General features: G+C 40.0%; 1 long non-coding RNA gene across 1 annotated transcript in view; it reads right to left on the bottom strand.

Moving 5' to 3' along the window:
* Positions 1-13,615, bottom strand: part of LOC122180104 — a 60,167-nt gene extending 46,552 nt beyond the window's left edge. The window contains exons 1-2 of the long non-coding RNA XR_006178915.1: positions 13,539-13,615; positions 12,584-13,339 (exon numbers count right to left, since the gene is read on the bottom strand). This is a non-coding gene — a long non-coding RNA (uncharacterized LOC122180104). The remainder of the gene's footprint in view (positions 1-12,583; positions 13,340-13,538) is intronic.
* Between the last annotated feature and the right edge of the window lie 1,850 nt (positions 13,616-15,465).

The following is a 15,465-nucleotide window of genomic DNA, read 5'->3' as shown; positions in this document are numbered from 1 at the left end:
ATTTTAATTAGTCATTAAACTGGAGGCTGATAAATCTTCCAGAATTTTCCCCACATATACTGTCTTGTTCTTTTATGGGATTCTGAGATATTTTTCTTTATTTTATATCTCAGTTCGTTACCTGCCTGTGAGTGAATCTTGTATGTTATGAAACTCAGTGAAGGCATTCAATTTTCTATGCACTTTAAAAGAAGGTTAAAATAACAGGTCCTTGACAAAAGCCAAGTGAATGTCCAAGATAATGAGTTCAGATAACTTGGCGGAAAGATTATAAGCAGAAGTTTTGGAATTTGAAGTCCAAACACAAATTCTATAGTACAAATTGACTGTTTGCTCTAGCTTTTTTCTTCATGAAGATTTTTCATCACACTGAAAATGAGTTTTTCTAAAACAGCACTTAAATGCTCCCATAAGGTTTAATTCTTTATGGGACTAAGAACTGCAGCTAACAGCCCAAATTTGGTCATGCATTTGGTGCTTCCCCTTACTGTATGCAACTGGTATAGCCTTGTAACATTTCCTTGCTTCCTCTCCCACTACATCCTACAACACAGTAACCTTCACATTAACTGAGAATAGCTGGATACTGCTTCCTTCATGGCTTCTCAATTGCTGGCAATTTACTTGGCCAGATGGGGTTTCTGTGAAGAAATGTGAAGGCTAAGTGCCCCTGCAGAGCTCTTGGCTCCTGCTGACTCAGCAAGTGAAGGACACAATCAAATAGTATAACTTCCACCTCTTTTCTCATCTTCTTTTTATAACCTTCTATTTTGCGTCTGTCCCTTCATTGAGGACTATCTGTACTGCTGTTTCAGGTGACTTTCTTTTTTAAAGTTAGGATCTGCAGTAACTTGAAATTAAGGGGATCTTACTCTAAGTTCCAACAGAGAAAATGTGAAGTCACAAAGACTAAAGCAAGGCTTGACGCTTTAGCAGAACCACCAAGCAGAAGTGCACAGAGGTAATGTGAAATGGTAGCTCAGAGTTCTTCTGCCAGGAATGGAGGATAGTGCAGTGTCTGCATATTGTCTCTGTAAGAGTAGGAGTGTGAGGCATCAGCTGGTTTCTGCTCTTACTCATACTAGGGAAGCATTAAGAGCAGGAGCAGCAGCTGAGATATAATTCTTTTCCGGAGAAGCCTTAAAAAAGACTAAGTGAGGGCAGATATTGAGGGAAATGAGATTTAATCACCATTATAAATGGGAATGTCTTCAAATAGAGTACTTTTGAAAATGTGCTGAGGCACCAGACCATTTAAGAGTCATGGGAACATATTCATTAACCACATTAAAGTGAAGGAAAGTCCCATAATACACACTTACATTTACAACTGATTGACTTCAGAACGCCAGAAATTGGTATGTAGATATTTTTGTATAAAAAGTAGACAGCTCTGGGAAACAAAACAATGAAGAAAGTCAACCAGTCAACCAAAAAAATCTTCTCAAGAACAAGATGCAAACATGAGATTCTGACTGCATTATAATTGTGCATCAAATATGAGAGATTGGATCTCTTCTTTAAAATATAAATGTGCCATTTTTTAGAAAGATACACTTTTTTCTTCATAAATATGCCTCAAGTCACACTGAACTGAAGAAGATGAAGCATTTTTGCATCTCTTCAGTTTGCAATGAGGTTTAATGGAGAGTCACTAGCACAAATTTTACTTGCATAAACAAAAACTTTATTTCCCCTTTATAATGAACAAAGTAGTAGTTTTAAAACACTATTTAATGACTAATTATTCTTCAGCTTGGCCCAGAGTCAGTTTTTTTGAATCAGCAAGTCAGATATTACAGGGGACTTGAATTGTGGTATTGACAGTTCTTGCGTGTTGAGAAAGCACTGCCATTTGGGCTATTCTCAGACTCAGATCTTGAATTTCCAGCAAGACTGAGGAACACTAATGAAGTTTTCATTCTTCTACAGGTAATTAGCTGACATTAAATCCTTCTTACTATCTGAAAGCAAGATTATTTTCTAAAAGCTGCTATTTTTTCTTTTAAAATATATATAACGGAAACAAAAGCAGTTTGAGTTATTAGTTCCAAGCCTTTCTGCAGATGAATATAGCTGCAAAAAAAAAGGACCATATTGTGTACATCATCGAGAAACAATTTTCATATCCTACTGACAAATCTAGAAGTTTATAGAATTTTACATCTGTCAGCAGCTGTTCCCCAAATAATTTCTTGCTATTGTCAGTTAACCAAATATACTTACTTTTATGTATGTGCAAATATTTCAAGGATAGGAATCTCTGATATTGGACCTAGGTAAACCAGTTAGTCTGTTATGACTTTCTTCCATTTCCTTCAACAGGAAAACATTCTTGATTTCACTAACTTCTCAGAGTGTTTTCTTCTTGTCTGAGATTTAGCAGAGTGAACAAAAAATTTGCCATACATGGGGGTGACTTCAAGTTTTCTGAATTTCTTTTATTTTTTTCAAAACAGAGATATTCCTGGATGAAGGAAAATGATCAAGGTATTCTCTTTTACATATAGATATTCCAACCTAATTTAACATATCCCAAACTGACCTAATCTCAGAAAAATAGCTGGTCATACAAACTTTTGTTTATAGAACTACACTTAGTTGCCATTACATCTATGTTGCCCCTCTGGATCTGACCCTTTCTAATTCCTTTCATGCAATAGATTTCATGTCTGAATCTTTCAAGTCTTTCCACTTAATTTTATTCTGTCTGTGAAACCTTAATCATCCCTTCTAGCAAATGTTACCATACTTTTATAGCAAAAGATGCCCAGAGAGAAGACTACAGCGTTTGAGAAGTCCTCCCATCTCTGCACCACCCTCTTATGCTTGTTTATGTGTCTTTCCCCCTATACCAGTTCTTTCTTCTCCTATGGTTCTGGTTGTCATTGTTTTATGATTTTTGGTCATCAGTATTCCACACCATAACATCATGTAATGCACTGGGGGTGGGGTTTGATATCTGCTGAATGTTCGTCCGTCGGAGAAGAACTACATTTCCCCAGGAGACTTTGCGGTCAGCAAGGGGATATAACTCCAAGCAAGGTCACCTGATTCTTCTTCTTCGCCTGCTCTTCACTGTCTGCGCTTCGCTATCTGCGCTTCGCCATCTGCACTTCGCCGTCTGTACTTCAGTCACTCAACTGGACTGCACTTCTCGCCCCAGCATTGTGGTGAGGTCTATACAATTCAAACAGACTCTCTCTCTCTCTCTCTCTCTCATTGTATTTTACTAATACTATATTTAGTAAAATCATTTGTTCCACCTCAGATCAGTGCTGTTGTTTTCAAGTATTTTGGGGTCCCCTGCTTCCCCTTTCCCAGAGGCGCGGATCCGCAGATCCCTCCGCCCTGCTGGTCACGGAACTGGGCCGGACCAGCCCATAAACTGTTGAACTGGTTCTACACCAAAAAGCATTTCCTTTGTATAGATGGAGATCTTCACTATCCTGTCTGCAGTAAAGATTACTGTATGCCATACAATTATATTAGGAGGACTTTATTAGGGTCATAATATGAAATGCTCACTTCATAGTTAGAAAATTATGGAAATGATGTTGTAAGTGGAATCATAGTTCCACACACTTGCATAGTCTGACATAGCCTTTCATTAGAGCTATATTTTTCCGCGATGCCCTTATTTTCTTTGTTGTACAGAAATAACCTTCTCTGAAGTGAAATCAAGGAGGAAAAGATCATTTAGTAGTGTTAGAACTGTGTACTTTAAATCCAGAGTCTGGCACTCACTTCCACCACAGAATTTCCCCATGGTAAGAAAGTTACAGACAAAACACTTTGAATGTGACTTCATCTGAGTTCTTACATGAAATCCGGAGACTGGAACAGTGATCATCTCCAAATATACCTTATGACAGAGAAAGCTTTTCTTTGCACATGTGAAAACTACAAAAATCTTAGCATTTTCCAAAATATGAACACAAATCAGATTAACTACCCTAAATCTGTGGACATTTTTGATCTTCATTTCCATACTGGCTTCCCATTTTTAATGCTGTAATCATAACTACCATGAAGATAATATCAGTTGGGTACAAATCAGTTACTCTTTTAATAGTTTAGACAATGCAGTGATGTACATCATAAAAAATTAAATTTTATAATTCTGAGTCCATGATTTCATTTCAACAATGAACAGGAAATAAGACCTTGAGATAAACAGGGAATGTGAAAAAATCAAGCTTATTAAATAGTTACTTATTAAAAGTAAAATAACACATTTGTCCTGTGGAATTAAATGAAAGTGCACTTAAATGTTTTAACTTACTAAAAAGTATTTGCTTCATTGTTTAATATATATCTGTACTTAAAGTTATTTGTTTATTTACTATTCCAAATTGCAATGCAATGTCAGAAGAGCATGTGAATGTGTAGTAGGGTTGCTAGCAAACACGGTAATGTATGATGTGATGACATCTGAATCAGGGTCAGCTTTATTCTGGTATTTCCTACATTGTGAATGTTTAATCTTGCAATAGTAGTAATGTTAGAGAATCAGAATCATAAAGGCTGGAAGGGACTTCTGGAGTCATCTGGTCCAACGCCAGTGCTCAGACAGGGCCAATTACCAAGGATGACATGTAGATGGCTTGATGTTTCTGACAGTAGTCTTTGGCTTTGGTATTAATTTTGATTATAACATTTCTCAGTCAAAAACTACATTAAATGAAAAAAAAAAATTTAAAAATCATACGATCTTTTAGAGAAGCTTGCATGGTTCAACACCAAAACCATATGATTTTCTTCTGCTGAATAAGTGCTATATAAGCAATTGTACCGTCCTTTGTGAAGAGGATGAATAGGATAATTTTATAATAAATTTCACAGTTAGTTTTTGACATCACTGAAACACAGGGCAGCCAATAATCCTTCTTTTCATCTCTATTTGGCTCTTTCAACCTTTTGTGTTTAAACCTGTCAGTTTCCCTCTCCACATTGTTATGTCCCAGAAGAGAGGTCACATAAAATCTGGAGAGAATACTTTCTGGGCAAAAAACAAAAACTATCAAGAAGTTATTAGTTAACCACATGTTGGACCACACCCAAAGTGAATAAAATCTTTGAGTAATTTATTTTCTAAAAATGTAGGAATTCCCCATTGATTTTATGTAAAATTCAGTTTTTCAGTGGATGACAACTTGAATGAATCTGGGTGCATTTATTATCCAGATAAAATACTCACAAAAGGTCACCTCTTGAAAAAGATTAAGTTCATAATGTAATGCATGAAAGTGCTGAAAGTGTTTAAATAAGATTTTTTGTAAATTTAATTGTGGGCAAAAAAATCTAACTTAGTTATAACACATCATTGAATCTGTATTTTTTTTTATTTTTTTTTTTTTAACTTAACCAGGGTTTCAGACTTGGAGGACAGAAGATATGTTCTAGAGCTCAGTAATGCAATAATTAACTTTAAAACAAAAAAAGGGGATATGCTGTAGGAACTGTCTCAAAGTCATAATAATTGAAGTTATCAATTTTATTTTTAATTTTCAGATTAGTCCTACTACTAAGTGAAGTCATTTATTTCTCCAGGAATATCACATTAAATGAAAACTAGAAAACTTCTCATTACTTTGCCTTCACTTTTTGAAACTGTAGTAAATTAAGTATATCTGCAATAAGTGTCATGGAACATCCTCTGAGAAAAATAATGGTTTAGCACAAAAACGTCGAAATGGATTTTAAAGAAAAATAAAAGTTAATAAATAAAAGACAAATAACTTAGGTTTAAAAGTAGATTCTCCCTACTGTGTTGATGCATAATTTTAAAACGAGTATTGGAACTCCCTCAGCTTTCTGAAATCTGCATTTTCTCATTTCTCTCTTATAAAATTTTAATTGCATTTGTTCATAAAATTAAAAAAAAAATCCCTTTCTTCTTCTCTTTCTATTTTTTCTCTCTAACCTTTTCTAAGGTGCTAAATGGAAGATTTTTCTTGGAACTATTTATTGCAGTGTCTGGATTTTGCTTGTTCATCAGGGCATTTTTTAAAACTAAAAATCTCATCACTTCCTGTGTATTCATACTGATAACATCTAGCAACTGGCAATATTTCTCTCCATTTGGATTGACATCTGACATTCAGGACAGCTCTTTTCTCATAAAGTGCCAAACCCCTGCATGTTTGCAGTTTCTTTTCACTTTGTTCTTCCAGCTATACATTACTCAGCTCTTTGAAAGTTTTAAATTCCTTTTTTGTCAGACATATTCTCTTTCGTCCTGGAGTGATCTAGTGTTTGTCAATTATGTTTTCCCTCTCATTCCCCTTCTGTTACTATGATGCATTCAGATGTGCAAAATGAAGGACAGATAATACGTAGACAATACATAGACAAACAGGCACAAACACATGCAGTGACAGAAGAACGTAATATGCATATATTGTATCTCCCTGTAGATTTTAACATAGCACAAAACATAAATCTTCAGATCTTATTTTAAATATTGCCAGGAGGGCAATGGCTTCATGTTTGCAGAATATCAGAACATGCAACAAATTAGCAAAAAGTACTGAATTCACAAAGAGATGTCCAATTAAATGAATATATTGTTTCAGTTTTCAACTAGGAGCACGATATTGATATGAGGAAAATAGTTAATGAAGTTAAGGATGTGGAAGAGAATCATAGAATCATGGAATCACAAGATTGGAAAGGACCTACAAGATCATCTAGTCCAATCGTCAAGAGGAATTATTATGTCAAAAAATAACTCAAAGACTACAAAATACTCAAATCACAGAACCTGGATAACCTTTACTGCAGAATCCTGAAGGAATTAATTCATGAAACTGAAGGATCTAGATAATGGATTCTTAGTAAATGCTTCAGGATGAGCATTCAAGGAAAACTGCAAATGGTATTTGAGAACAGGTTTTGAAGATACGAAGTAATCAGATCTTTCAATATGATTTTCAGATAGTTTTAAAACATAAAGCTTTAGAGTAAATTTTCTGGGAAGGAATGAATAGTAGCACAGAAGTACAAAGAAAACAACAAAACCCACCTAAACTTCTCAAGAAGTAGATCATACCGTACACCCGGTATCTTTATTTAATCATTTATCTTCTAAACAAAACAAATGGAGATATTACCAAACTGGGTTTCAAAACAGCTCATTGCTGTCTCAGTGGGAAAACTGGTAGTTAAGATTGAGAAGTTAAGGAATTAGTTAACTGGGAGAGAACAATGAATTTTGTTATGTGTTTGTATTATCAGGTGGGAGATACCAGTGGGGCTCTTCAAAGAGAGTACTGCAAGAGGATTTTTTAAATATTTAAATCAAAGACTAGATCACAAAAGAAACATAAAAACAACCATAAACAAAACTCGGAGTATATTGCCAATAACTCAATTTTGGGGATCATAAAAAAAATCATAAAAAATACAGAAAGTATCGGATGACCTTGATGACTTTTATAATAGCAATAGCATTAAACTTAAAATGCTACAAAAAGCACTGTAACAAGATTTTTTTTACTGCAATCTCATCAGGCTGAAATGACAGTGAAAGAAGAAGATCGAGGCAAGCAACTAGAGGAGTATCAGCTACCAAAGTATTATGTAGCTATTAAAAATGAAAAATTAGAAAAGCAAGTAGTAGAAAAGAAAGTAGTGTGCAATGTTATTTCATATATCTTCTTTGGGAAAACCTTGAACAGGCCCTGTTCTCCATATTAAACAAAGGTTCATTAAAGATAGAGTGGAGTTAAGGGAAAGGCTATCAGCTTGATGTCAGGAATGCACAACTTATTTCATGAGACAAAATTGAAAAAACTTGCAAACAAAACTAACATGAGGGAAATGCTCTCTGTAAACACATGAATGAATAAACAGAGCTTGCAGGTGTTTATAGTCTGCTATTGATCTTTGAGATCAATGTCAACATAAGAATAGGTATGTAACTGCTAAAATAAATTTAAGATAAAAAAAGGAAAGCATTTTACTCATGTGAGAAACATATTTCCAGAAGGACTTTATCTGCAGATTATAATGGCACTAACTGACTTTAAAAGTCACCTGCATATATATTGTTATATTCTAAACATATATGTATATCCACATTTCTACATAATCAAAGTGTTTACACTATCAAATTATAGGACATAGCACTGAGGGATCTACTTCCAGTTTATTCTGAGTCATAAAAGTGAACTCAGCTCAGCCAAAACAACATTTATACCAAGTGGTTTAATAGCATTTATTTTGATTGGAATGTGCATCACTTTCTTCTTCCCTCATCTGACTAAAATCTGCACGAACACTTTAAACATCATTCACTCCCTAGGTGCTTAATGCAAAGCTTATTTAGTCAGAGTATTTCCATTGACTTCTGTGTGCTTTGGATTAGATTCTATATCCTTACCTATCAACCAGCTGCTGCTAGCTTCCAGTTTTATCAGAATATTACACTGCTTTTCTCTTTTTCCCATGATCTTGAAAGGCAAAGAAAGAGGTATGCTTTGGTTGCCCTGTCTGTTCTTTAATATGCTTAGATTGCAGTTATTTCCTGCTGAGCCCTGGATGAGGCTTAGTTTGTTGAGCAACTTTTTAATCATCTCACAGAATGAATGAGCTGGAAGATATATCAGGCTTCTATCAGAAGATGAAAAATGTAGAAACTTATCAGTACCTCTCTTCCTGTAGATATATTGCAGGTCAAAAAACCCCACTCTGTACAGCACTTATTACTCTTATAAAGGAAGTTAGAATTGTAATTATGTGAATGATGATCTCAAAAAAAAAAAAAAAAAAAAAAAAACCCAAAAAAAAAATTTTCAAAATAGTTGAAGCAGGCATAAATGTATGGCTTTCTGTACCTGACAAAAAGTGCAGAAGTGGAAACAGGAGAACAAAGACAGGCTACATTTATGCAGCACCTTCCCTAGACTCAAATTCCTATTTTGTCCGAGCGTGAAACCTCTTCAATGAAGCTGCACAATACAGAGGAATGTTCATGAAATGCTGCAGGGGCCTCTGACTTTTCACACCGTTGCTTCCTCCTGCTCAGCATTAAAAGTAGATGGGAGCAAGTGAGCACCCCATACACATTTTGGTGAATAGTCACAGCTCTATTGGGGTCAAAAAGTATTAGGGTCAAAGGTATCAGGGAAAAAAATTACGTGCTGTTAATAAACAGAAACATCAACATTCAGAAATAAGTAAGCGAATATATGTCTAAACTTAAAAATAACATTTTGGGTACAGCCAACAATGTATATTGTGGTTAATTTACAGAAGAGGATACACCTGTGCAGAATTCAGTTATCCATCACAGCACTTGAATTTTAATATATGAATTTCTTTCTCTGAGCTCTGCAGAGCTGCCATTTTGCTCAGATATTTCTGTTTCCACCCAACAGAAAGATGACACCGGATAATAAATAAATAAATATACGTAGAGCATAGAAGTGAAAAATGAAATTAAGTTGAGAAAATTTCATCAGTATGTAGAAGCAAAATCACTAAAAAAAAAAAAAAAGCCTACATACAGTGCATACTGTGTATAAGGATTAGCTGACAGAAGTAAGACAGAATAGGAACTTGAGGATAACTTTATTTCAATATGACTGTTTTACTGGTACTCAACATGTTGCTTGATACAAGACTTTCCTTTGTATCTGTCATTCTCTGGTACACAAATTTGTTTTAAACTCTCTTTAGAATGAGCTGCCTTGACTTTCCAGCAGTCCATAAAATAAAGAGGAAACAACTGCCATGTATTAAAAGATGAACACTGAGCCAAATCCAGGATACATTCAAAAACTATAGAATTGCAAAGCTGTGGTCTGAGGAACCTGGAAAGAGCCATTTGTTAGTGGCTTACTGGGTGACTGAGCAGGTCACTGCAGTTCCTTCCATCTCACAGAGATAATTTACACAGTGCTTTGATACCTTAAATGTGCTCACTGTTGATACTAAATTTATATAAAAATATACACTTTAAAATATAAGACATTGTAGAAAAAAAGTCCTACATTATTTCTAAAATTAACAGTGGTGTTCTGTGTTGGTGAATCCAGTATGTGTAAAAACTGTACACATTTAACATTTCCTGTGACAATTAACACATTTTTCTTTCTTTGTCATGCTACTTGGTTTCCATACATTTCATTTAAATTAGATCCAGCCTTAATTATTTCCCCTGGATATCTCATTGTTTCTCCTTAGTATTAGATATAATATCCCTGTTTTTGCTATGAATTCATGCATACTACTTTTTTTTTCCCTATAGTTTTTTTGTTTTGTTTTGTTTTGTTTTTCATTTAAAGAAATGGAACAGTAGTTTAAATTAAAAAAAAAAAAAAAATTAATTCTATAAACTAATGGAGCAGTGTACAGCACTTATTTGTATTCCCACAAATCCAGAAAATCCAGTAGTTCTCAATAAAGTGTAAGAATACCCCATATCTGCCTTCCCTCATGAAAATTTGTATTCTATTTAAAAACTTTTCAATTAATTTTCCTTCTGATTTCAAGGACTACATTCTGTCCCCACTAAGACAGCTGGGAACATTTCTGCATGATTTTGAATGCTTGGATATTTTGGCACCTGAAAAAGCAAACAAACAAGCAAACAAACAAACAAAAAAACCTGAACCACTGCCAAAAACACTGCTTGGAAAAGACCTTTCAGAGCTGATCCTATGGAATTATGAGTTTTTTAAACAAACAAAAAAGAAAAAAAAAAGAAAAGCCTCAAGGCCTCAAGCTCAATCATTGCAATTTGTAGAGACAATATACACTGAAAGAAATAAATAAATTTTAAAAATCAAGTGACTATCACTTTTACTTAATGTTACTTGGAAGAATTCTTTGTAAATGTAAGAACTCAGGTTGGTGGAATGATGTTGATGCAAGAAAACAACCTTTTATTTTGAACAGACTTCAAATACTGCTTTAAGAACAAGCACATAATTATGTAAGATTTAAACACTGTTTGCTCTGACAGTAACTGTGGTGTGTTATCCAGTTCAAACTGCTTACAGTGAGTAAAAGAGAGAGGATTTAAACAACATAACCAGTTCCACATTTAGCCAGCATTCAGTTCAACCAGCACATATGCAGTTATTATCAGCTTAAAAGTAAATCTTCGGTTTCCCTACTTAAACACTTAAGTTTTAATGTCCATCAGAAAGGCTGCAATGAATAATTTAATCACTTCTGTCCACTTCACGCTGCTACACAGTGAGCATTTCTGCAAAGCTATGGAAGGCACTGGGCAAGTGTCAGCCCTCCTTGTAATTCTACGACCTCCGCACGCAAACGCTGCGGCCAACTCGGGAGCTCGGAGGGAGGGGAGGAAGGTGAAGGGATCACAGCAGAACTGCACCAGAGCAGCGGAACACTTTAGAGAGATGAAAGGTCAACGCGGGCTTGGCGCTGTTGCGGTGTCATTTCCTCTGTTTGTCCCTTGGTGGAGTTCTTGAGTTAGTTTCTCCCTTCAGTCAAACGGTTTAAACTGCTTTCTGCGGGGTTTTTGTCGTTGTTTTTCTCCCGCGTTCGAATTTGCTGTCATGTTTACTGTATTTAACCTTTTCCTCGTATTATTATGAATTATGTTAGTTCCTAGCTCACCTGTTTTTTTCCCCCCTTCTTTGATGCGCATACTTGTGTGCGCACAAACTAATAATAATATGCACTGATTAATGCACAAAGCTATATAGATGATTAAATAACCCGTCTCTTGAGGTTGGCTCCCACTGCAGAGCAGAGAGGTAAAGCTCTGGTCGAATGCACCGACATTCCCCACCTGCAGAACCGAACCGTCCCAGGCTGGGGGCGGAGGGAGCAGGGATGGCCGGAACACAGCCGAACAAACGCTAATGGCATCTGCATATCTCAGCCGTGAGCCCGTCTTTCCAATCACTGCCACAATAGGAAAGCCCCTCTGCAGAGCTTCCGAAAGCAGCGTTGGGGGTGCAGAGGAGCGGGAAAGCTCCCAGCCTGCTTTAGGATTCCCCCACGTAAAGCTGGCTGCGAATGTCAGCAAGACGGATTCCTTCCCACACGCACGATGCCACCTCCGTGGCCTTATCAGATGTTCCCTTTAAGGACACAAGCTCTTATTTCCCCTCTGTATATCTCCGGTATCTCGGGCTATTTTATTTATTACAGCCGATTACGCTGGCGATCCCGCTTCCCACTTGATCTCACCAGATCAGGAGGACAAACGTCTGAGCGCGTGTGGGCGTCTGTGTGCATCGGGTGGGCGGGGGGGGGGGGGTTGCGCTGCGCAACAGCTTTGCCCGGGGGGCTGGGGTGGGGGAGTCCTCCCCCCTCCCGCAGCCGCTGGGACTGGCGCTCTGCGGCGCCGGGGGGTGGCTGGGCTTCCCTTCCCCCCCATCTCCCCAGCACGAAACGAAATAGCGGGATGAGGAGGGGGGGGCCAGCCCCCCCCGGCCCCCTCCCGGCAGCCGGGACACGTGGAGCGAGAGCGGCGCTGCCATCCACCATGCAGCGCACGTCGGGCCCATTTCCCACGCCGTTTGCCTGCCCTGGGGGAAGAAAAGGAGGAGGGGGAGGAAGGGGGAATGATGGAGAAGGTGGGGGGGGCCGTTACCTCTGCTCCGAAAGAGGAACCAATCCACTGTGAAGGACGAAGCACTCCCGAGCAGAAAAGACATTGCACATTCAGAGAGAGATTGCATGTGAAGACACTGTAAAGGAGAGAGAAGGGGAGGGGGGCCGGGGCAGCCCGAGTGTGAAAGGCGCAGTGTGTGTACGGAGGCCAGGAACGGGGCGGGGGGCAAGAGGGGAGTGGGGGATGGGGAGGGGGATACTACACATGGCAAGAGAAAGAGATCACTCATTCGCTTGGAAAACGCACTCGCCAAGCAAACCGCGGTAGTAGATATGGGGGACAACGGGGAAGAAGCCGCGGCCAAGAGGAGTCCGCGCAGTGCAACAGCCCCGAATCCGATTAAAGTTTATGGCGGGGAGGTTACAAGCTCTCCCACCCCGCCCTTCCTCTGGCGAAGCCATTCAGTGTCCCGATCGCATTATAAAGCACAAAGGGATGGGAATAGTGGGATCTTCGGGTTGCGATAGTGTGGCTGGTGCGGGGAGCAGTGTGATGCAGTGCGCTGGCATTCCCTGCGTGCTGCTATGTCGGCATTTTACACTTCCTCCTCTCGGAGCTCCAGAACAGCGAGGGGGAATTTTGATAAATTCAAGTTGCTTGGTAAATATAATAGGGATTTGGTATTAATCCTACTTAACCCGCTGCGAAGATGCTGAGCTGCCGAGTCCCCCTCCTCCGGCCGGGACTGCGGCTATGAGCACTGAGCCTGCGCCGAGCCGCGCTTTCTCGCTGATGCTGCAGATATAAAGCCGAGAATCTCCGGCATTTGTGGGGGTGGGTTTGTGCGTCCTGGCGAGAGTGGCCGGGCCGGGAAGAAACCCCGCAGACCTCCGGAGCGGTTCCTCCCGCCCCCGCTCCACACAGCGTGGTTCTGCCCCTCGGGACACCCCGGGGAAAGAGGTGGCAACCTTCCCTCCCTCCCACGTTCACTCACCGCCCCGAATGACAAAGGCACACTGCGAGCAGAGCTTTGAACCACCTCAATATCCGGCCACTTTCTCTCAAATGTCATCGCGGTGAATGAAAGACAATTCGCTATACTCGCCCTCATGTGTGTTTTTTTTGTTTTTTGTTTTTTTTTTTTTCCTTTTATTCAGAATTACCGTGTAATGCCAGAAGTCCTCACATACAGAACCCGCAGTAACTTGTTTTCCCACATGAGCACGCGGGGGAGGGGGGGGCAGCTGGAGTCGTGCCCTCGCTGCTCACACACTGGGCTGCTTCCCACTGGAGGCCTCGCATCGCCTTTGCTCCCCTCTGCCCCCCGAGTTCCGAGAGGACAGTACAGCCGCGGGATTCACCAGAAGCGCGGGGGCAGGGGCACGTAGATGCCATCGACAATTAAATAGCACAAAGTCAAAAGGAGAAGCGAACAGGAGACGCAGGAATGAACAAAGTTGAGTGGAGAGGTTCCACGTTAAAGTTTATTTCCCTCTCACCCTGGTAGGTGACGCTACATTTTAGCAATCATCGAAGCAGAAATTCTCTGTTTGAAAATAAATCTGTGATGACTTATACATGTGCTCGTTCTCCTGACCCTCTCAACCCCATTCCTGACTTTTTTTTTTTTCTTTTTCTTTTTTTTTAATGCTTGGAAACCCACAAACACGCTGAAAGAACACATTCGGATCATGGCAATCGGAAGTACACGAGCACAAAACCCGAAAGGCTTCAATAGCAATGGGAAACAGGACGAAAGTCTGAGGCCAGGGGCAGCTCCCTCCTCCCCGGGGTTATGAGCAGTTCCAGGGACTGCAGCTATGTCACAGCAGCACGGACGCGAAAGGGGGAGGTGGGAATCTGTGCTAAACGAGTTTCCTTACCAGCACGATTCCGCAAAACGCAGAGCCCCCAACGTGCAGCAGCTCTGCCTAAGAGAAAGGCGAGTAAACATTTGCTTAAAAAATCGTTGCTCGGTTCACAGTCTACAGCGGAGGTGGGGAGGGAGTGAGTAGGATTGAATCGCTCCAGATGCCGGGTTGGAGCCGGCGGCAGCAGCAGCAGAGCTGGCTCTGAGAGCTGAGCTATCCCGCTCGCAGCGCAGCATAGAACAGCACAGCCGCGGCAGGCAGAGGATAAGGCTGGGCTTGTGGAGCGCAGCGCTTGGCTCGTCCTCCTCCTCCCTCCTCCTCCTCCCTCCTCTCTCGCTCTCTCTCTCCCTCTCTCTGAGCATGTAGAGCAGGCGGCTGTGCTGCAGCGTCAGGGAAGAGCTGCCGAAAGAGACTCCAGCAGCTCCCACCACTTTGGGCAAACTTGCCGGTTTAACAGCTTTTTTTTTTTTTTTTTTTTTTTTTTTTTTTTTCCTTCCGAGTGGGAAGCTCCTCAGTTGCCATTCAGCATTTTAAAGCACAAGCTGCTCTGCCGTGAAAGCTCCCGAGCCACACTGCTCTGAAAGGCACAGGAGGGAATACACAATCGCAGATTTCACCCGCCGTAGCGGTGCAGACCCCAGGAAACAACTGACTGATTGCATTTTATTCGCAAATAGAACTCCGTGTGGTTTTTTAATCGCGTCGCGGCTCTCTTCCCCTCCCCTTTGCCATTCCGCTTATATGGATGTAATTCAGAATCCGTGTTAATTCACGTGGGGGATCCAGTTACATCTCGTTCCGCTCCGGGTATGTTAACGAGAGACCAATAATCGCCTTTGGACACATAGTTTTGTCGCTAACCTTTGAACTGAAAGGATCGAGTTCAGATCTGGTTACCTGCATTGGGACGGGAAGGAAGAGGCGAAAGAGAGAGAGGAGAGAGAGGGAGAGAGAGACTGCAATCTCATTTGTGAATCGCGCTCAGTGCTGCAGCTCCAGATTGCTATAACACATGCAGTGCAAATGCAGGTAAGGCACACACACAAACCG

Source organism: Lagopus leucura, unplaced genomic scaffold (genome assembly GCF_019238085.1).
Source record: "Lagopus leucura isolate 7727_CA_CO unplaced genomic scaffold, USGS_WTPT01 Super-Scaffold_100004, whole genome shotgun sequence".
Lineage (NCBI taxonomy): Eukaryota > Metazoa > Chordata > Aves > Galliformes > Phasianidae > Lagopus > Lagopus leucura.
This window is presented reverse-complemented; position numbering and strand designations above follow the sequence as displayed.